Below are 22,478 nucleotides of genomic sequence, written 5' to 3' on the forward strand. Positions count from 1 at the left end.
TTGCACCAGGAATTTATGAGGAGTAGTCCGGACAAGCTTTTGCGTATCTGGCAACACACAGAAAAAACACCTTTTTATCAAAGGGCCATAACTCGGCCAAAAATCATTCACCCGGAAAACCCGTGCAATATGCGCAAGGACTTGAGCTACAGATCAATCCTGTAAAGTTTCATTGAAATTGCATTAGTGGTATAAGAGAAGTAGTCCGGACAAACTTTAAAAATAAAAATTATTAAAGGGCCATTTACTCTGACAAAAATCATTGAACCAGAAAATGCTGACAATATGCACAACTAGACTTGGTACTGATCATTCCTGTAAAGTTTGGATGAAATTGCACAAGTAGTTTATGAGGAGTAGTCCGGACAAGCTTTTGTGTATCTGGCAACACACAGAAAAAAACACCTTTTTATCAAAGGGCCATAACTCGGCCAAAAATCATTCAACTGAAAAACCCGTGCAATATGCGCAAGGACTTGAGCTACAGATCAATCCTGTAAAGTTTTCATTGAAATTGCATTAGTGGTATAAGAGAAGTAGTCCGGACAAACTTTAAAATTAAAAATTATTAAAGGGCCATAACTCTGACAAAAATCATTGAACCGGAAAATGCTGACAATATGCACAACTAGACTTGGTACTGATCATTCCTGTAAAGTTTGGATGAAATTGCACCAGTAGTTTATGAGGAGTAGTTCGGACAAGTTTTGTGACGGACAAACGGACAGACAGACAGACAGACGGACAGACAGACGGACAGACAGACGACGGAGAAGTGATCCCTATATGTCGCCACTACTCCGTAGAGGCGACACAAAAATATTAATAAATTTTCACAGATTTATTCTGAAGGGTTGTGATTGCCACATTCTCAGTAAATCAAAGACATAAGATTATCATCTATGAGAAAGACTTCAATATGCATTAGGTTGCTTCCAATCTAATCCTTTTTGATGTTGTGTGTACATATATAAATATGTCGTTGTACATGACAAACAGATCATACTCAAACCAAAAGCAAACCATTGTTATCTTTTTACAATCACAGTCTGTATCACATAGTTGAAAATTCTCTTCCAACACAAATTTTCTTAATAAAAATCAGGACTATTTAAAAATATTTTAATGTTTTTTTTACCATCTTGATTGATTCTTGTCTTCAAGTTTTCAGCAACACCTCGTAACTCTCCCTCAGTCTGGATCGCAATCTCTGATCTCAGTTTCGTTAATTCCCCAGTATTCTCTGTATCAATCTCATTCTCGAGATTAGCTCTCTCTACACGTTGCTGTGACAACAACTTTAACCTTCCATCTGCATACGTTATCGGGTCTGGAAATATTTTTAATCAAAATGTTTAAGTATGAATTAAGTGGTAACTCCAATTTTACTTTGGTCCCTCCCTGAATCAAAATTATCAAAAGGAATTAATTCTGACGGTAATTTGCTTAAATTAGGAACACCTTGCCAATTGCAAAAAATCATCTCAGAGACAATTTGAATTTGAACAGGATCAATAAGTGATGTAAACAATAGTAATATAATGTGATGTAAATGTTATTATTTGACATCCATTGCAAAATAAATCTATTTCGTAAAATTATGACTAGATCTATGTAAAGTTAAAACTGTGTTGAAAAGTGCTAAATGAAGTTCATGTTACTGAATATAATAAAGTGCATCGGGAAAAATTGTAACTTCCCTATTTCTTTTTAATTAATGCGACTTTGTTCGAAAAGTTATCGATTATGTCCCATCTAACTGAACCGATGATCGATTGGGACAAATTCCACCCGATTTCCATCACTTATTATCGTATTCTGCTGAAGTGTTGTTTTTTTTATTATATATGCATAAACATGTCGAGTTTCAGTTCAGTCAGTAATCAACAATCAGGCTTAAATACCATAAGAAATTCTTGCCTGTAGTTCTATAAATATGTGTTATATTCTTACCGATTGGTCCATCTGTTTGCATCTCCTTACATCTTCTATCATATTCCTTTTGTTCCAGCTCGTGTTCCTTGGCAAGGTCATTGAGTCGTTTCTTCTTCAGGTTGCTCAGCTTTTTATGAAGTTCGTTCTCCTGTAGACTCCTCTGTTTTTCCATCTTATCTTTGATAGCAAGCATGTCCCTTTTGGCTTCTTCAACCAGTATGTTGGCATCTGCTGCAGATATATGCTTACCCCTGTTGCAATAGATGGCAGAAATCATTTAAATGCTGATAATTAAATCAGATTTTGGCCATTTTTTATGAATAGTGTAGAAAAGAGACCAATAGATATAAATAAATAAACTTATTCTTTGAGCCCATGTCTATACTATTGTGTTACAATAAACATATCTAAACCTTCATATATATAACTCGACTAAATATTCAGTTATAAAATTTAACTAAACAGCCAGTTACATGTATATTCTTTGTTTGTTTGTTTCATTTTATGCCTTTTCCCAACAGTATTTCAGTCATATAGGGGGATTATATTCTTTAACCAGCTTCTAAAATGTTCAAAATACACACTTCTTTTAAAACACTATGTTGTTGATCATGTAATCAAACATTCTAGTATTAACTAAAACATAGCAATTATTACTAATCTTACAATAAATGCCATGAAAAGTTTCCAGTAAGTATATCCTGTATGTTTACTTTACCTATAGTGAAAAATACCCATTATCTGAGCCTTAAGAACAAAATTCTCTGTCTTGAAACATATAATAATTTACTTACTTTTTCATTTTCTCTATAGCAATAACTTGTTGTCCGGCAATTGTGTTGAGTAAATCATCATTATCATCCTCTTCTGTTTCCTGCATATGATATAACCATTATATATCAAATTTATTTTTCAAACAAAAATTGATTCTTGATTATTTCAAGAAAAGTTTTTTTGTTCTTTCATTTAAAGTTTAATTGACATATTATAGGTCATTGATACATCATAGGTCATAGAGCCAGCATTCTAGCATTTTGTTGTGTACTCCAGCTATCATGTTGTAGAAAGACGTTTGGGCTTTTCAATCATTTTTTTAAATAATCTATGAATCGTTGAGCTAATAAAAATGGAAAATTAAACAACAAACAATGCAGGTGAACTCACAGCAGCCTGAGCCAATGCTTTCCTTTTGGCCAACTTCTCCTCCAGGTTCATTCTCTGACGTGATATCTCCTCATCATACATACTCTCCAACGCTTTCTGGTTCTTCTGATGTTCAGCAAGTAACCATTTCATCTGAGGGTCGGTCAGTTTACCTTGATCCTTCACGTCATTAAGAGCTTGAAGTTGTAACTCTTTGATTCCCATACGACTTCTGATCGCAAATTCCTATATTGACAAATATGACAATACATTAACATTACTTATAAGTGTCGCTAAAGTTATAAAGCACTTTAACTTTCATTTCATTTCAACCCCCCTCCCCTACCCACATTCATGTGACACCTCTTTTCAGGAATCCCTACATACGCTTTTATTCACACAAGATCACTGCCCCCTGGGTGTCATAACCAGCACTTGAACAAGTTTGGAATGTGGAGTTCAAGGAAAAATATCACTACTGATGGGATTCAAACCAACAACCTGATGGTTCACCCAAACACCACCACCTCTTTCTCCATATAATAGGTAAAATAATATCTTCTGATTTGAAATTGTTTTGAAAAGAATTTGTGTGAATTATTTTTCCACATAACTGTTAAAATAAGAATCCACTAATATGAAGAAAAAAATTGTCTAATGCAATAATGTATTTTTTTTTCAATCAATAGACTGCAGTATTTAGACTGCAAATCTCATTTCTCTAAGGGTTTTCATAGTGACATGGTATCTGCGTAAATTCCTCCTTAACATGTTATTACATACCCTGTACCTTTAGGTAATGTTCTTTAACCTTTTACCCCATGAGCGTATTGCGAAAACTGGCCGTTTTCATTGAAAAGCCTCCTGCAACAAGTTCAAACTGCTATGAAACTATGAAAAATGCTTCAAGACCATAGCCTCTGTAACAGCATGCTCAATCATAAATTTCCTGTAACCATGGCAATGGGGGACGTCTCAATATTGCCAAAATTCACTATTTTGCATGTTTTTTCCATCAAAACTGATTTCAAAGTGCTGCAACTTCTCGAGTAAAAGGCTTTTCAGTGACGGTTACTAGTTAGTACCCTTACTTTTGCAGTAATTATTATCATTCTTGCAGGACTTATTTCCGTGTTCTTTCGTGGATAGGTCAATCCACAAATTTAAGGCTCAATGAAATTTCATTTCTGTAAGATTTTTTGGCATCACATTATTTACATTTTACCTTTTGGAAAAATAAACAGTCCACAAATTTAAGTACACATGAACATATTCTTTGTGACAAAGCCACGAAAATTTCATGCCCACAAAGTTAAGTAAATTCAGTGTATTAGCTAATACATTATAGCAAACAAAAAATGATATGTTACCTTCCTGAGTTTTTCAGTTTCCTCATCTTGTTCTAGTTTCAGTTTGTATGTTTCAGCATTTTGTTCTGACAGGTGTTGCTCATTCATCAAGTTAATCAACTCATTTCTTTCCTGTAAATGTTATTATACAAGTGTCATGTGGTTTCAAAACACTTCTTAAAAGTTCAATAATGTATTTAAAGCAAACAACTGTTGAAAAAATAAAACAATAAGTGATTACTCTGTGCAATCTCTTTGTACCTCTGCAGAACAGACCTATATGTCTCTGTGTTATTTAACACAATTGAATATTGTATGTAAAAAAATGTTCAGGTATAAAATATTATACATTTACTGTTGTTTTAGGTAGGGTTTCAAGCATGTGCCATTTTCTCTAAAGAAAATATATTTCTTTCAAACAGTATTTTGGAATTTGTTTGTTTGTTTGTTTGTTTCATTTTACGCCTTTTGCAACAGTATTTCAGTCATATAGGCGGGTAGTTTCCTAACCATTGTTCCTGGAGAGTTTCACCAGTACTAGACTACCTTCCTCCGCTCTAAACTACCAAAGCATCTCCCGGGGATCGAACCCATGCCAGAGAGGTAACTGGATTAGAAGTCATCGACTCTAACCCCTCGACCACGGAGGCGGTTTCAGTATTTTGGAAGTATTTTGGAAGTATTGTTTAAGGAAGCAGATATAAAACTACAGTTTGCAAATCGAAACTTCAATGTTTGCTGTCCAACTTTAAAAAAAAAACAACACTTAAACTAACAGTATATGATTATTTTCATTTTCAAAAACTTGGCATAATAAAGTATATAAAATGTAACTTTACCTTTGCAGGGAGGTCCTGGGTATTACTCACTAGTTCTTTCTTCTCATTTCTTTGTTTCTGCATCATGGTGTTCATCATGGCCTGAAAAAAAATACACAAGAAATATATTAAATACTCAACATTCTGATTCATCTAATAGAAATATTCAGTTTTTCAACATTTAAAAATTAATCCATTCCGTCATAAAGGTCCCTTAACATTCTTAATTCTGTGTGTATGCAACCAGTGAAGACCACATTCATACCATCTAATCATGGTCTGCATCATTTATTTTTCAATCAGTACATATTTTTAAATGATCCCTATTATTGATGAATGGTTTTGTCTAGATAGAAAGATGGACAAGTTTATTTAAGATATATATCATGGTAAAGATTTTTCTCAGATCTGTTTCTCCTTTTACCGATTAATCTTTCAATACATCTTGATTATTAAAGTCTTGAGTGTTTCACAAATTCTTACCCTATTTTTTGCACTGATTTTCTTATAAAGTTTCTTCATTTCCCGCTTGTATTCCTCGTCTTGCTGTCTATCCATGTGTACACGACGAGTACGTAGGTTTCCTAGAGCTGTATCGAGGGTTCCTTTATCAATATCATTATTACTGTGAAGTCCTGAAAATATAAAATATAAATTTATTAAGGTTATCGTAGATCTCATGCAAAACTATTGAATTACATTAATATCATTTGTGAAATAATATAAGGTCACTAATTTAACTAATCAAAAATTTTAATAATAACTTATAAATCAATTAACATTAAGACAACATTTCCAAGCTTATATATTTATTAACTGTCAGCTCCACATGACTGCCTGTAGTACTGTTGAAATATGTGGAAAAAAGATCATTATGGTAGGGGGGACTATAACATAAAAAAATTAAAATGTTCAAAAATGTATATTAAAGAAATATATAACAAATGACAAGAAAATGATAAATTGATCAATCAGAATAAATTTGAGCAGCGTCACGAAAAAACCAACATAGTGCTTTTGCGACCAGCATGGATCCAGACCAGCCTGTGCATTCTGATCAGGATCCATGCTGTTCGCTATCAGTTTCTCTACTTGTAATAGGGTTGGTAAGCAAACAGCATGGATCCTGATCAGACTGCCCCGATGCCCAGGCTGGTCTGGATCCATGCTGGTCGCAAACACACTATTTTGGTTTGGTCTTGACGAGGCTCATTTATGTATACCTGTGAGAAGAAGTTCTGTGGTTGCCATGGAAGCATCGTTCCTTTCTTTCTCAAGGTTAGTGTCGACATTAACAGTGTTTACAATATCTAGACTGTCAAGCTCCCGATGCATCTGCATTTTATCCTTCATTCCAAACACTCCAACGATCGAGTCACCCTCACCAACCACACTACAACAAGTTCATTACAATAACATGAAACAAATAAATTAAAATTACACGCAATGATTTGTTATGTTCTTGTTACCAGTTTAACTCTTTACCAACAAGCAGCAATCAGGTTCTTACCATACAACCAGTGCCAAATAAGAACTAGAACTGCCACTGTCATGGCGTGAATACCCCCGCATACCTCTTTGTCAGAACCAACAGTGGCCATTTAGTGCTAAATAAGAATAAGTCATCATGGCATGTACAGTTTCTATTTTGTCCATATTGAAAGATAGACAAGTCTATTTAAGATATTTAGAATGGTAAGAGTTAATATAGAATTTAACATTTTTTCATGTTAGCATACCAACTAGCTATACATTAATTACATATTTCTTTAGTTTATGATGATAATTACCTATAATCATTTATAGTGTGTCCCCCTTTCCTTACAGCCTCATTCTCATCCATCATAATTGTCTTCCCTCTTTCCATCATCATCTTTTCCCTCTACAACAATCAACATTATAACTGTAGCAATCATAATTCCAAACATTTAAAATGATTAGTACATTATGCGGTCAAAAATCGTTACTAAATGAAATCAGAAATGTGCATCAAAAAAGCTTTATAAGTTTTATGAACACAAGATGCTGTTGTGTTTCTAGGTTTGACAATACTATAACATCTGTATTCTCTTAATTTTGACTATACTGGTAACACAATGAGTGGTAAACATTAAAATTGCAAGTTACATAGGTTCACATTATTGTGTCATATGTATTTCTAGTATAAAGGGGTTGACATATAAATGCATTTTAATACACTTGTTTCTATATATAGTAACAACACTACCCATGATTTCAACTGATTATGAGTGTTACATGACCGATTGGGAGTTTTTGGCCAAAGATAACAGAAACTCAAACCAAACTTTAGGTGGAAAATATAAACATACATTGGCTTTAGTTGGTGAAACTGTTTTCTTCCTTCTGATCATGAAATAGATAAAGAATCCAAGGCAGACTAGCAGCATTCCTAGGATGAAAGCCATGAAGAATGACAAAGCTGTAAAACCATGTTGATACAAGACCTGCAAATACAGAAATCTACATATAGTACCATTATATCAATAAAAGAGCTTAGCATGTGCTGCCATCACTCGTTTGTTAAAGGCAATTACTCAAAAAATAATACAAGTTTGTTATAGTATTATGGCTGCCATGCACTTCACTTCCCGAAATGACAAATAATTCTGCGAGTGTGAATTTGCAAGATATAGAGAATATTTGTTTAGTTCAGTGTAAGATTGGAATATATTTCACCGAGTGAGCACCAAAAGGTATATTTCACAAGTGGCGCAGCCACCACGAGTGTAATATAAACTTAGGTGTTCACAAGATGAAATATATTTCGATCTTACACTGAACTAACCAAATTTTTTTTTATTATATGCAAAGAAACGTTTAAAAAGCCGTTTTAACCTAATGCTAAATGTAAAGGGCGCCAAATAATAATACAATGTTACGTCATTAACAACGTCATGTCAGTATGCTGGTTTCCAGTACTGTGCACACTGGCATTTCACTGAAATAACGTAACAGGCTTAAATTCAAAACAGTGAAAATTATCAAATTGATAATTTCACTGTTTCAAACAATGAATTATCAGTTCTTTATTTCACTGATATTTTCTATATACTACCAAAAAGCATGTAATAAATCAGTTTTAATTTATACAATTAAAAGTTTTATTATTTCCCATGTCAAAAAGGGGCATAACTATAGTCTAAATATTGGATCACTTAATTAAATGCCTTGTCCTAAATCTGTTCCTTCTCCCAATAATCATGTACAGGTATGCCTAAAATGAGTACAATCTCTTTGATATTTTCAGTAACCAACTGTAACCATTATTCAAAGATAAACCAAAAAGTGCTGCTTGCAGGATAATGTTGTTGTTTATTTACATCATTTACATGCTATATAAAATTTTAAAAAACTACAAAAAAAAAGTAATTTGGGAATTAAAAAAAAAAGTGTAAAATAATGTTCCAATAAAAATAAGAAATTACACTTACACTCTGTTCTTCTATGGCCACTTTTTCTATACAGACTTCAGCAACCATTGGACCAAACTCTTGACTAGTCTATAATATAAAGTTATCAGAATTCAGGAAATATTGACTGGCAAACCATTAACGGTACATTATGGCTCAGAAACATAAAAATAAATAAATTTTCACTTCTTTAAAAAGGCAAAAATTGATCTTATAACATTTTAATTATGGTTTTAGATCATTTTTAGATGTTCGTTACCTGAAGAATGCAGACACTAGCGCTAAATGTGAAATAACTTGTTATAAAAGTAACAAAATGTAAATAAAATGATTTTTTGACTTCCATGCAAATTACTATAACTGTACTAATTTCCAAATTATAAAGCGTCAGTAGAAAAGATGGTTCAGGTTACATTAGCTAATGAGTAACATATTGAAAACTATTTATATACTCAAAAAAAAAAAAAAGCTTTTGAGAAATAAAAATAAAAGCATTTCTGGGGCAATACTTATACAAATGTAAAACAGTACTATTCAATTTTCTATTCTTTCCATATACTTTTTCATTCTTTGAAAAAACATTACCCTTACTAAAGACAGCTGAGAAATTTATCTATAATGTAGTAGTGATTTTAGAAAATTTTCAGCAGTGCCAGATTTTAGAAAATTTTCAGCAGTGCCAACTACAATCAAGTTTTATTCATTGCTTTTAAGTATAAAGATGCCAAAAGCTAAACTTATTTAAAAAGGTATGAAAATGAATTACAGATAGTTATTTGTAATTATCAATGTATTGTAAATTGTCATGCAATATGGAAATATCGCAAATATACTTTGCACTGAATCAATGACACCTCTACAAAATGAAAAATAATAGTCCTTTTGAGTTTATGTATAAATTCTGCAAGTCTAAAATACTCTTATATTTTCACAAATCCCTTGAATGATAAATGTTTTCTCAACATGATGGATGAAAGGTCTATTAATGGAATTGCTGATGTGTCATTTATACAAACATTAAAAATATCTTATGCTCAAATTTGATATTTGAAAATACTGTAATTTAATCGCTATATTGTCTCTTTGTAAATATAAAATCCACATGTTTCCACTTCACTAGAACTCCGTGAGTCGGATGTGTCCCCTTGTGAACAATATAGTTTAGGAGAAACAGCCAGGACAAAAATGAAAAATGAAAACTAACAAAGGGCAATAACTCAAAAAATAATAAGTGCAGAGCAGCAGTTTCTGTACACTGCACTTCTCATTAATAAGATTTATCATTCTATGAAGTTTCAAGTTCATATCTTTTATAATTTATGAGAAATAGGCTGGACAAAAATAAAGTATGAAAATTAATAAAGGGTAATAACTCACATATAAGAAGTGCAGAGTACTGGTTCTTGTACACTGGTTTTTTTCTTAATGCGATCTATCATCCTATGAAGTTTCATGTCCATAGCTTTTATACTTGAGGAGAAATGACCGGGACAAAAATAAAGTATGAAAATAAACAAAGGGCAATAACTCAAAAATAAAGAAGTGCAGAGTACCAGTCCTTGTGCACTGCACTTTCGATTATTGAAAGAAGCATGCATACCAAGTTTGAAGTCAATCAGACATATAGTGACTGAGTTAAGCTCCGGACAAGCTTTAGGGGATGCAGACACCGACGCTGATAACGCCGCCGTTGACAAAAGTAACCCTGATATGTCGCCTTTTTAAGGTGACACAATAAAAAGTAGTGAAAGGACCAACTTTACTTGACCTTTTATAGGGAATGCAGCTTCCCATACATAGTTTGTATATTCTGTTATTCAAATAAGACATATTCAGAAAAATTACCATATATTTCAATAAATTTCTGCAATAAAATTAGTTTGCTAACAGATGAACATAGCATATCTTTAAATTTTCAAATCATTTATAAGCAATAACATCTTTAAAACAATACCCAGAGTAGAACATAGATACATATATAAAAGATATATAAAAGAAATTTTAATAAGAGGCATTCTACTTACTGGATTTGTGGTCTCAGTATATGTCACAGAAAAGGCGAAAAAGTTGTATTTCAATTTTAAATTGTTGCTGTCAATTTTTGCTTCAAACAGCTCTGAGTCCTTGGCATTGGCTGAAAAACATAACAATTAAAAATAACTTTGGATCTAAAACAAACAAAACTAGAACTATCACTAAATGTGATTAATACCCCCACAAGTCTGCTTAGGAAATGAGGATGTTACTAGTAACAGAATACCTTGTAATAGAATTGAAACATAGAGTAATGGTTGTGGGCAATTAAAGGTAATTGTGGTTCATGTATGTTGCATTTCCTTTCAATGTGGTTGGCCATTGATGAAGTTTAATTGAATTACTCTGTAATAAGTCCAGAAAGACAAAGAAAAAGAACAAAGGGCAATAACTCTATAAATACTGAAGATAGAGTTATAGTTCTTGTGCACTGCACTTCCTCTTATTGTGCTTGACCATTGTATGAAGTTGTTTTGAATTCCAACCAGTACGTTTTAAGTTATGCTCTGGACAAGGAAAAGTATCAAAGGGCAGTAACTCTGTATTTTGTCAAAATGGAGTTATGGCTCTTGTGCACTGCACTTCCTTTTAATGTCCTTGACAACTGTATGAAGTTGTACTGAATTCCAAACAGTAGTTTTCAAGTTATGCTCTGGACAAGGAAAAGTAACAAAGGGCAATAACTCTGTAATTAGTCAAGATGGAGTTATGGTTCTTGTGCACTGCACTTCCCCTTCTTGTGCTTGACCATTGTATGAAGTTATTTTGAATTCCAACCAGTAGTTTTCAAGTCATGCTCTAGACAAGGAAAAGTAACAAAGGGCAGTAACTCTGTAATTAGTCAAGATGGAGTTATGGTTCTTATGCACTGCACTTCCTCTCAATGTGCTGGACCATTGTATAAAGTTATAATGAATTCCAACAATAAGTCTTCAAGTTATGGTCCGGACAAAAGAAAGCAATGGAAAAGTAACAAAGGGCAATAACTCTGTAATTAGTCAAGATGGAGTTATGGTTCTTGTGCACTGCACTTCCCCTTATTGTGCTTGGCCATTGTATGAAGTTGTTTTGAATTCCAACCAGTAGTTTTAAAGTCATGCTCTGGACAAGGAAAAGAAACAAAGGGCAGTAACTCTGTAATAAGTCAAAATGGAGTTATGGTTGTTGTGCACTGCACTTCCTCTCAATGTGCTGGACCATTGTATGAAGTTATAATGAATTGCAACAATTAGTCTTCAAGTTGTGGTCCGGACAAAAGAAAGTAATGGAAAAGTAATAAAGGGCAATAACTCTGTAATTACTTTAGATAGAGTTATGGTTCTTATGCACTGCACTTCCTCTCAATGTGCTTGACCATTGTATGTAGTTATATTGAATTCCAACCATTAGTCTTCAAGTTATGGTCCGGACAAAAAAAAGAAGGCAATGGAAAAGCAACAAAGGGCAATAACTCTGTAATTACTTTAGACAGAGTTATGGTTCTTGTGCACTGCACTTCCCCTTATTGTGTTTGACAATTGTATGAAATTGTTTTGAATTCCAACCAGTAGTTTTCAAGTTATGCCCCGGACAAGGAAAAGTAACAAAGGGCAATAACTCTGTAATTAGTCAAGATAGAGTTATGTTTCTTACGCACTGCACTTCCTCTCAATGTGCTTGACCATTGTATGTAGTTATATTGAATTCCAACCATTAGTCTTCAAGTTATGCTCCGGACAAGGAAAATGCAACGGACAAAAAAAAAGCAATGGAAAAGCAACAAAGGGCAATAACTCTGTAATTACTTTAGATAGAGTTATGGTTCTTGTGCACTGCACTTCCCCTTATTGTGTTTGACAATTGTATGAAGTTGTTTTGAATTCCAACCAGTAGTTTTCAAGTTATGCCCCGGACAAGGAAAAGTAACAAAGGGCAATAACTCTGTTATTAGTCAAGATAGAGTTATGGTTCTTGTGCACTGCACTTCCTCTCAATGTGCTTGACCATTGTATGTAGTTATATTGAATTCCAACCATTAGTTTTCAAGTTATGCTCCGGACAAGGAAAATGCAACGGACGTCTGGACCGACCGACCGCCCGACCGCCCAACCGACCGACCGACCGACTGACCAACCACCGGGTGACTCCTATATACCCCCCCAAACTTCGTTTTTGGGGGTATAAAAACCCAGAGTTGTCACAGGAGACAGATAAACTCGACTATTAAAATACTGGATGCAGTAAGGACAAATTTACTATGAAAGAAAAATCAATTATGTATTAATATATAGTAAAAAATATAACATTTGTTATTATTATTTGTTACCATGTTATTTTTTACATATTAAAATCTGTGTTAGCATTAAAAAAACATCAAGACTTGAGGAGTAAAATTATGTTTGTTTGTTTGTTTCATTTAAAGCCTTTTCCCAACAGTATTTCAGTCATATAGGCGGGTAGTTTCCTAACCATCGTTTCTGGAGAGTTACACCAGTACTAGACTACCTTCCTCCGCGCTAAACTACCAAAGCATCTCCTGGGAAGAACCCACACCAGAGAGGTAACTGATAAGAACTCATTGACTCTAACCCCTCGACCATGGGGGCGGTAATGATCCTGTCTACAAGCAATACCTTGTAGGTAATGATACCTGACTTATATCCAACATAATAAATCAAATATAAATATCTAAGTTTTTGGAAGCCACAATGTGAATGAAGATTGCCTCAGTTCTTGTCAAACTTTATCATGATTTTCTAAATGTACTTTAAGAATAAAATAAAAACTAGACTATATACCTGACATATTTCCTAAAGTCCAGCTAAACTTTCTGCGGCCATTCACCATTTTGATTTCTACATTAAAAGTATGGTTTGTCAGAGTACCATAGTCTATCTTCAGACCAGCCTCTAGGTCAACCTCTGCTTTTACATTACCAGCCCCATTACTATCATTTTCAACATAAAGGTATATCTCAAATTCATCATCTGAATCAGCCTGTAAAAAAAATTTGAAAAATAATTAAGAACAAAGTTAAGTCAATTCAATACACTAACTACATCATTACATCAGCTGTTAAGTACATTTTTAATGGATAAAAATCAGGTTTTTATAAATATGAAGTTGGCATAGTCTCAGGTCACTCAGAATTTATTTCAGATTGATTGTGTGGGAAGCTATAATCTTTATATATAGACACACTCTTAAATCTGTTCAAGGAACCAACCAGAACTGAGTAAAGTTTCTTGCTTAAGGAAACAGGAAACAATGGCTTGCCCTTGACATGGTTTGAACCCACACAGCTAAACATCCTTAGATTGCCAGTCTGATGCATTAACCACTTGACCAGACCATGCCACAGTTTTATGTTAAAGGCCCATTATGCCTCAGAAATGCTTTTATTTTTATATATCAAAAGCTTTTTAATGTTGATTAAAAAAGTTACTTATTGTCCAATTACCTGAACCATCTTTTTCATCTGTTGCAATATGGTTATGAGTACAGTTATAGTGAATAAGTACATTTATGTATTTTGTATTACTTAATTTTCATTTTGCTTTACAAATTATTTTACATTTATTGCCATTTTCTTCAGGTACATGTAACAAGCATCTAACATTCTTTGAAACCATTATTTAAACATAATAAAATTCATTTTTGCCAATAGGAAGTAAAATTGTATTTATTTCTGAGGCATAATGTGCCTTTAATGCAAATGAGTTTCATACAGCTTAATCTTAACCATACTGAATCATAAATGCAATATGGATTATTCTTGTTCCGATATAAGAATTCTCGTCTATTTTTTTTTTCTAAACCTTTTGGGAAGAAAAAATTGGTTCCTTTTAAAGTAAAACGAAAGAAAAAAAGTAATAACTCACAGTAATCGTCATGGCAATGGTAGGTAAAGGTGCACCTGTGATCGAACCATTGCTGGGTATGGTTTGAGCATCAAATGGAACAATCTCCTGTCCTGCATACACTGGACCACTGACAAGACTATAGTTGTCAGAACCATAGTGTATTGTTGAAGAGTTGTCAACAACAAACAGCACCTAAAACATACAAGCACATTTTTTTCTTAACAGGAGTACTTTGCTTTTTAAAACTACTCAAATCTTTATAATTTTTCAAGAATAATAATACATTGTATCTGTCATATAATGCGGTTTGGATATGAATATTTCTCCTAAGGGGACCTGTCCAGTGAGCTGTAATGAGACTTCGTTTTGCCGCCTTTAGGGCCAGTACCCAAGGAATGGACATTCCAATCTTTACCACAAACACAAGACAGATATATTATTTTCATGCATATTCTACCACATTTTGTCATATTTTAAATTCTATACCTCAATAAAACAATTTTCCATGGAAATTTATGTCATTTCATCCTTAATTTTCTTCTTACAATAGTGTAGGAATTCAGAACGGCAAAATGACATCATCCTAGGTGTGTTAAAAACACCAAAATGATGTCATTTTAAGCAGTTTATTAATAAAACATACTACAATGATACAGTTGTATACCATGCAACTCATCTGACACCCCCATGCCAGATAAAATTTCCAACATGGGTAAAACTAACGGAAACACCAGTCTGATATGCAAGAAAGTACATTATGTAATACTAGAAGTAGTTATTTTAACCATAAAATATTGCTTAGATAATTTATGTGTATTCAGATAAGAAAACAAGAGCACTGCATTTTTTACTTAAAAGGGGCATAACTCCAAAGATCTTGGTTTCAGAATTACGTTCCTTGTCAAACAACTGCACCTTGTCATGATATGCAAATATTACAAGTTTAATGTTGATAACTTTTAAAATGTAATAAATTGGCTACATTTAAGTTTTTGCAAGACAACAAGACGACACTGCCACGGTGATCATAACAGCTCAACTTTTATCTTCTAAGCAGACTCGCTACAGAATATTTAAAACCAGTTAAGTAAACTACTTGTACAAAAAACAATATCTATCTTTCTTCTTTGCAGTATTTACAGAAAAATTATAAAATATATTGATGAAAGTCTTACAGTTGTATTAAGGAAGGCATTGTTATCTAGAGAAGTTATGATTTCACCATCATACGAGTCCTGTAAGTCCACATAATTAGCTGCTAATCCAGTCAGTGACGTTCTTAGTGCTTCGCTACCTGGTATCATCAATGTAAGACAAGCTAACATCAACAACCATCCTCCTTGATTGCTCATTTTCAATATTCTGAAAGAAGATGAAAAGTTATTATTTGATTTACTCTATTTCTGAAGAAAGTATAAGTTAACCCATTACTTCATGAGCATTTTGTGAAAAATGGCTGTTTTCATTGAAAAGTCTCCCGTTACAAGTTCAAATTGCTATTATACTATAAAAACTGCTTCAACACTAATCAAACTTGGCACAAATGTTGACTGGACCATTGCCCTTGCAAAAGCATGCTCAGGCTTAAATTTTCTGTTACCATGGCAACGAGGGGACATCTCAAAATTGCCAAAAATCACTATTTTGCATTGATTTTTTCCATCAAAATTGATTTTAAAGTGCTGCAACTTCTCAATGGATTGAGATAGAGTCAAATGCTTTTCAGCGTTGGTTACACGTTACCTTATGATTAATCTGGGGTCATTTACAGCCTCTCACAAGTCCAAAATTTTCTTGGCGATGAGGGGGACTCCGCCCCCTTCTGGCAACCCCTAATGTATCTTTTGGTTGGGGGGGGGGGGCCGAGCCGAAAAAGAGGTCACTTTTTTTAACAACATTTCTCAAACAAAAACAAGTGTTGGGGGCCTAAATAAGGCATTTTTTCATCATTTGAGACAACAAAAAAAGGGGGGGTGAAAAAGGCGTTAAAAGGCGTGTATATGAAGTAATGGGTTAACAGAAAATGATGAAAATACCTGAAATTACCCAAAATTGCGTTTTTTCATGTTAAAACATGGCCTTACATATAATTTTGAAGAAAATTTGTTATTTTGTAGATTTTTTTTATTTTTGTCATTAACAGAAAATGATGAAAATACCTGAAATTACCCAAAATCGCGTTTTTCCATGTTAAAACATGGCCTAACATATAATTTTGAAGAAAAATTGTTGTTTTGTAGAATTTTTAATTTTTTTTTCATTAACCCATTACTTCATGAGCATTTTGTGAAAAATGGCTGTTTTCATTGAAAAGTCTCCCGTTACAAGTTCAAATTGCTATAATACAATAAAAACTGCTTCAACACTAATCAAACTTGGCACAAATGTTGACTGGACCATTGCCCTTGCAAAAGCATGCTCAGGCTTAAATTTTCTGTTACCATGGCAACGAGGGGACATCTCAAAATTGCCAAAAATCACTATTTTGCTTTGATTTTTTCCATCAAAATTGATTTCAAAGTGCTGCAACTTCTCAATGGATTGAGATAGAGTCAAATGCTTTTCAGCGTTGGTTACACGTTACCTTATGATCAATCTGGGGTCATTTACAGCCTCTCACAAGTCCAAAATTTTCTTGGCGATGAGGGGGACTCTGCCCCCCTTCAAACCCCCCCAAACAGAAGGGGGCACACCCCCCTTCTGGCAACCCCCTAATGTATCTTTTGGTTGGGGGGCCGCGTCGAAAAAGAGGTCACTTTTTTTAACAACATTTCTCAAACAAAAACAAGTGTTGGGGGCCTAAATAAGGCATTTTTTCATCATTTGAGACAACGAAAAAAGGGGGGGGGGTGAAAAAGGCGTTTAAAGGTGTGTATATGAAGTAATGGGTTAAAAGGTTTAAAGTGGGGTACCAACACATCAAAACATCAGGTCGGTTTATATATTTATTTATTAACAACCCAGTTTTGAAAACTAGCAGTTTTGGGTAAGATATACCCTTTAACAGGTCATGGTTTTCAACTTGTAAAACTTGAGCTTCTGAAAAAGAAATATAACAAAAGATCCAAGGTCCATATTGTTTGAAAGCCATTTTTGTATGATTATACACAATGTCATGCATATTATGATGCACAAAACCAGAAAGTTATAGGCAAAAATAACTAACTATCAAGAAAGATTTCTGTTGTCCAAATCTATAGGTCTGAAAACATCTTGAGTTCCATACTAAAAACGTACTGCTGACAGTCATTAACAAGTGGTCAAAATTATAATGGGTACATATGGCACACAGTATCAATTTTCAAAAGGAACACACTTTTGTTATAATTTGTTTGTTTGTTTCATTTTACGCCTTTTCCCTACAGTATTTCAGTCATATAGGAGGGTAGTTTCCTGGAGAGTTACCTATACTAGACTACCTTCCTCCGCGCTAAACTGAAATCCATGACAAAGTTATGTTCTTTTGCATGAAGCAGGTTTCAAGGCATTAAGTCAAAAGTTGGGTGGTACAAAACAAATTAATATGAATTTAAATCTAACCACACATGACCTGCTGCATGAGATATGTATGAAATATATATATAATATAACACTTTAAGATTTACTCCATCTTGAATTAATGTCCTGCTATAATAGACAAAAACTTGTATGATATAACACTATAAAAAAATATGATAGCATTTGGTAGTTATATTACCTGTATAGGAAAGTCATAAGATTGAAAGAGAAAATTTTGTAAAATTTTTTTATAAAAATAACCAAAATCTTAAAAAAATGCCAACTTTATAAACCAGAAATTCACTTGCAAATTATCAATCATATACTGAGAAACAATCAGATCACTCTCTTTACTACCGTTTAGTCATGTAGTGACACACAGAACACGCTGATTACTTAGTTAATGAAATTGGTACACATATATACATGTAGTGATTTTTTGTGTAAACATTTACACAAGTGTTAAAGCGGTTGGACCCTTACCTGCTATACTGCACTACATGTATATTGTAAATCAAAACAAGAAATAACTTCTTCACCTTTGAATATTAAAGTGAAAATGGCTTTACCATGGTTTTCTTTGACCTACATCATGTATTAGATTCCTCTTAAAAACTGCACCTGTCAATGACTCAATAAATTTTAACCATGATCTCCGGTACATCCGGGTGTTACAATGTTAACTTGATTTGAATTTTGATACTGCTGATACGAAACATGTAAACATATGACAGCAGAAAAAAACTGTACCGCTAATCGATTGCAATTAACCAATCATCATGACATAATGATAATAATCAATTACATAGACTATGCTGTTCGCCAATCTCAATCTACACGCTAGGTCATAGCAACCGTGTTTATTTACGTGCATTAAATATTGGCAGCATCTTCGATGTTCTTTGAGTTGCACTGATAAATATTCAAAGACAGCAACAGGGATGCAGAATAACTATGCCCGACTTGCCGGACTCGGGACTTTTTGCCGGCGGACTAAAAGATTTTCATGTAGCGGTTGTCAGGGGACATGTTAATTTCTGAGTCGGGTAAATTTAAGTAAAATGCCTAAATTCTAACTGTACTTGACTGTGGCCGTAAAATATTTTCTCACTGTTGTTTAGTCTGTGTTTACAATGTGTAAATTTTATTTTAAAACCATCTTAAACAGCACAAATAAATTGGTACTTTACAATACTATTTCACCCAGTATGAGGCCTCCCGCTTATATTGGAAAACATTAGCTCGGCCATTGGTCATATCCAGGCAACCGAACGGTGCTTTAGTAAATAAGGCTCAGCATCATATATTCCTTGATGTGTTGCATTCGCTTGTTTCAACTTCATAAACTTGATGATAACAATACATTTTCAGATGTGACAAAAGCATGTCCAATTCATCTTTTTAGCAGGGTTGGGCATATTTATTGTTTCATTTAGGAATTTCACATACTTTCCACTGCATGGGCCAAACATCAGTGAGTATTGCCTCAGGAACTTGAAATTCTATTAAATAACCAATGTAAATGTGAATATCCAAAAATACCCCCTACTGTATATACTATATGGGGGTATATTTTGCATATTACACGTATAGTTAATATTAATAGAATTTCAAGTTCCTGTCGTATTGCAATTCATACTTCTACAGGAAATCGAAAAAGAAACAAGCTACTATCCAAGTTCAAATCAACCGGTTCCCTCAAGGATAGGCACGATACCATCAGGCCAAAAGAGAAACTCAAAAGAAAGAATGACAAGAATATTGGCGATACTTAGAAGACCTAATCGATGCCAAAGATCAAGCTTCAGAACAACCATCAAAGCAAAAAGAGTTCTGAAATTACATTAAATTGTTGAGAAGGGACAACTGCAGGGTTTCACCTCTGAAAGACATTAATTTAGGGCAAGTTATACGCAGAATCAATCAACAAAGCTAATATCCTAAACAACCAATACCAATCCATTTTCACTAGGGAGGACAAATCCAGCATCCAAAATCCTGAGGGCAAACCATCCCCCACCATGCCTGACATAGAGATAACCATCAAGGGAGTGCTTACACTAATCAGGAAGCTCAACCCAAAGAAGGCAGCAGGCCCAGACATGATCTCTGCGCGCATCCTGAAAGAGATGACTGAACAGTGCCTCTCATCTGGTAGCATACCTGAGATGTGGATAACAGCCAACAAATCAGCCATATTTAAGAAAGGGTAATGCTTCAAAGCCAGCAACTATAGACTGGTATCCTTCACCTGCATAGCCTGCAAGATGCTGAGCACATCATCGTCAGCTACATAATGAATCATCTGGACAGTCACAAGATACTAACCGACAGCCAGCATGGATTTAGAAGAAGGCGGAGCTGCGAAACCCAGCTACTAACGCTGACAGATGAGCTCACCAAGTCCATGGACTGGCGTAAACAACATGACCTCGCAGCACTGGACTTCAGCGTCCCACACAGCCGCCTGCTAGCCAAGCTTCATCATTGTGGCATCAGAAACCATACCCTGAAGTGGATTGAGGTGTTTCTTACAGGCCGCACTCAGTGCATAGTTGTTGATGGAGCAACGTCCGACCCAGCACGCGTTATCAGCGGAGTCCCCCAGGGAAGCGTGCTCGGACCCATACTCTTCCTGGTCTTCATCAACGACCTGCTGCCAATTCATGTCAAGTCCAAGGCCAGGCTCTCTGCGGACGACTGTGTGGTATACCGGGAAATCTCCACTGAAGAGGACTGCCACATTTTACAGGATGATCTGAAGAAGCTGACATTGTTGGAAAAAAGCTGGGGCATGAGTTTCCACCCAGAGAAGTGCAGCATAATCAGGGTCCACAGGGAGAGGAACCCCATCATATACTCGTACTCCTTGAAGGACCATACACTCGAAATAGATTCGACAACCAAGTACTTCGGAGTCCATATGTCTGGAAACCTCTCCTGGAACCAACACATTGACAAGATTGTGAACAACTTAGAAGGCCAACAGTACACTTGGCTTCCTTCGACGCAACCTGCGCATCAACAACGAACAGGTCAAGAGCACAGCCTACATGTCACTTGTGCAACCAGGCCTTGAATATTGCTCGAGATGGTCAAGATGGAGTGCTACAAGATATGTGACGAACCGTTACCACAACACCAGCAGCGTATCCTCCATGATCCAACACTTGGGGTGGGAGACATTAGAGTCACTACGAACCAAAGCCCAGCTGACCATGATGTTCAAGATCACCAATGACTTTGTGGACATACCAGTCAGCGATTACATCACCCCTGCCCCGAGCCACACTAAAGGTAACCACTCCAAGAAGTTCCATCTACCATCCACATCTACATCGTACTACAAGAACTCCTTCTTCCCTCGTACATTACAGAGCCTGGAACAGCCTACCTGCCCCTGTTGCAGAGGCCCCTGACTTGGTATCCTTCAAGCAAGGGTTATCATCCCTCACATTCTAATCCGCCATTAGGGGCCCAGCTACAAGAACCCACTAGTGATATCCAAGGCTGTGCCGGTCACGGCCACCGTAACTGGAGAGGTTTGAGTTGAAGAGGCGAAATGTAGCTGGCCAGACTTTTTGTCTATATCTCTTCTTTGACCTATCCAACCTCTTCTTACTTTCTATCATTGATGTACGATGTATAGAAATACTTATTTTTTTGCGTTTACTTCAACTCAAGTATGTTTTTCGGTGTTTTATTCAATCTTAGGAATATATTTACAATTGTTATTGTTTCTTTTTTGAAAGATTAGGAATATATTTACAATTGTTATTGTTTCTTTTCTCAAAGATTAAAATAATCATAAACATTTATGGAATGCGTTTAAACATGTAAACGTGGGGGCCTAATTTATATAGTTTAGTTAGGCTAGCACGACCAAATCGAGCTATGTGCTTTTATTTACTATGATTCTTGCAGACTTTTTATGTAATCTGATGTAAAGAGAAAAACAAAACTTATAAAAAAAAACACAAAAATAAATGAATAGTTGCATGTTTTTCGGTTGCTACCTGGATTTTGAGAAGTATCGTTGTTTCTGGTAACAGGAGCTCTGAATCCTCAAGAAGAACTTTGTTAACAAGGCGAGATGCAATTTGAAAAGAAAGATTCAATTTCTTCTCAACGAAAAATAAACATAACTTCACATGATTCCGAAATGTCGTATTTTAATTAGAATTAAATTGTTTATATTTAACCGGAAGTTTCTTAATTGGAATACCTCTGACATGTGTGTAACACCACGTTTGTGTTTAAATTTGGTTGTTGTATGAACTAAACATCACACTTCAAAGCCAAAAAACGGTTTGTCTACATAAATGTTCATACAATGAAGATAATATATTCGAGGACAGAATTGTTATATTTTAAACATCAATGCATGTATTTTTAACGATATTACGCGAAGTATCCGAATACTGTAAA

The 22,478-nt window shown here is 34.6% G+C and overlaps 1 pseudogene; it reads right to left on the reverse strand.

The window, feature by feature from the left end:
- The window catches only part of LOC132755483 (trichohyalin-like), a 45,083-nt pseudogene extending 22,671 nt beyond the window's left edge, over positions 1–22,412 (reverse strand).
- Between the last annotated feature and the right edge of the window lie 66 nt (positions 22,413–22,478).

This window comes from Ruditapes philippinarum, unplaced genomic scaffold (genome assembly GCF_026571515.1).
Source record: "Ruditapes philippinarum isolate M1 unplaced genomic scaffold, ASM2657151v2 ctg219_1_1_1_1, whole genome shotgun sequence".
NCBI classification, from domain to species: domain Eukaryota; kingdom Metazoa; phylum Mollusca; class Bivalvia; order Venerida; family Veneridae; genus Ruditapes; species Ruditapes philippinarum.